Source organism: Penaeus chinensis, chromosome 1 (genome assembly GCF_019202785.1).
Source record: "Penaeus chinensis breed Huanghai No. 1 chromosome 1, ASM1920278v2, whole genome shotgun sequence".
NCBI classification, from domain to species: domain Eukaryota; kingdom Metazoa; phylum Arthropoda; class Malacostraca; order Decapoda; family Penaeidae; genus Penaeus; species Penaeus chinensis.
The window spans coordinates 6,639,092-6,641,591 of record NC_061819.1 but is presented as its reverse complement, the minus strand read 5'-3'; positions in this window follow the sequence as shown (position 1 = coordinate 6,641,591).

Sequence of the window (2,500 nt, the reverse complement as noted above, 5' to 3'; positions counted from 1 at the left end):
ATATATATGTATATATATATGTATGTATGTATGTATGTATGTATGAATGTACATATATATGTATATATACATATATATATGTGGGTGTGTGTGTGTACTCACACGAATGGTTATGGAACGGTTGCTTCCAATATCCTATATCTGTAAAACATCTCCAACCGTTTTGCTGAGCTGTTAGTCACCACTCAACACCTGGACATAATCCGACTCCACTGCTGGTGTAACAACGCTAAAGCACAACCTGCTTTTAGAAACGTCTGCAGCAGAGCGGAGAGAGGGAAGACTTTCCGGTCACATGAAATTTGGATAATTTCTTGAAGAGTTTACATAGGCCGCGTAAAAGAGACTGTAATGACTGAGGAAGACTGCTGTAGTATATATTTTTTGAGATATGTTTCCTCCAACCTGGATATTTGTTTTTATATGTGCTATATTCTTCGACAGTTAAAAAGTCTAAGACATAAACTCAAAATTCGTCAATAAGAGTTCAATGCAAAACTCCTACTTGCCCGTACGAAATACAAAATTCTAGTTTGGATAAAAATGTTTTGAATGCACATCAAGAATCGGAATATTTTTCTTAGTCCTAAAAATGTCTCCGTTCTCTGTTGTTGTTGTTTTTGTTTTTGTTTTTGATAATTGAATTTGTTGGTTTTCCTATTAAGTGTGATTACCGTAAGACAGAAAGAATTTCACTGGTAATAAGATCAGAGGACTAGAATATTAGGTTTTGTTTTGTTAGATTCAGTTATGTTTTTGTAATTATGTCACGGAAGTAATTATGAAAATTACGTTTTTGTATAAAACGTATATACATTTTCTCTCTCTCTTTTTGCAGATTACGTGACTGCATCACTGCTGATTGCTGTAATGTACTTATCTATTTGTATAGCCACGTACGCAGATATTTTGGTAGACGTGTGATATTCATAATGTGTTTATACGCTTGTTAAAATGTGTCTGTGTTTATTTACCTGTCTGTTTGTGTATTTCTTTGTGTGTTTTCTCGATTAAGCATGTGTATGTGTGTGTGTGAATAGAAACACCGTAACAAGCGTGCAGAGATAGAATGAAACAGTTCATTCATCATTAGAACCGAATTTCCTGAATGGCGTCAGGGCTGGATTCTCATATCTCCCTTTGAAGATGAGAGCGGAGACCCCCTGCCAGCCTTCTCTCGTGAACACCGCCTCCGCCAAGGAAAGGAGAAGGACAAACAGACGGAGAATGGAGAGAGGAGAAGAGAAAGTGGAGGAAAATTAGAAAGAAAGATAAACAGGTAGATATAGAGAAAGCTGAGTGTAGAGAAAGAGTAGGAGGAAGTGTGAGTGAATAAGAGGGGGATAAAATGAAAGAGAGAGAATAAGGACAAGAAAGCAGAAGAAAGAAAGACAAAAGAGGAAAGATAGAAAGTGAAATTCCTCAGAAGATCTCGCAAAGCCTGGAAACGGAACAAGAGCTAACTTTAGAACAGAGACACATCCCACGGCTCTAGCAAGGGTCCCTTTATACATTGGTCTATTCAAGGAGTGACTTGGTACTGAATCACCTCTCAGCGCCGCTCAGTGCTGTGTGTGTGTGTGTGTGTGTGTGTGTGTTTGTGTGTGTATGTGTGTGTGTGTGCGTGTGTGTGTGTGTGTGTCTGTGTGTGTTTTTGTATTGCCATCGTTAAAAATATTACTATTGATATTATTATTATCATTATTACCATTATCATCATTATGATTATTATATCTAATATTATTATTCTATTTTTTATTATTATATCTATTATTATTATATCTATTATTATTATTATCATTATCATTATTTTTTTATCATTGTTATTATTATTATTATTATTATATTATCATATATTATTATTATCATCATCATCATCATCATCATCATCATCATCATCATCCTCATCCTCATCATCATCATCATCATCATCATCATCATCATCATCATCATCATCATCATCATCATCATCATCATCATCATCATCATCATCATCATCATCATCCTCATCCTCATCATCATCATCATCCTCATCCTCATCATCATCATCATCATCATCATCATCATCATCCTCATCCTCATCATCATCATCATCATCATCATCATCATCCTCATCCTCATCATCATCATCATCATCATCATCATCATCATCATCATCATCATCATCATCCTCATCCTCATCATCATCATCATCATCATCATCATCATCATCATCATCATCATCATCATCATCATCATCATCCTCATCCTCATCATCATCATCATCATCATCATCATCATCCTCATCCTCATCATCATCATCATCATCATCATCATCATCATCATCATCATCATCATCATCATCATCATCATCCTCATCCTCATCATCATCATCATCCTCATCCTCATCATCATCATCATCATCATCATCATCATCATCATCATCATCATCATCATCATCATCATCCTCATCCTCATCATCATCATCATCATCATCATCATCATCATCATCATCATCATC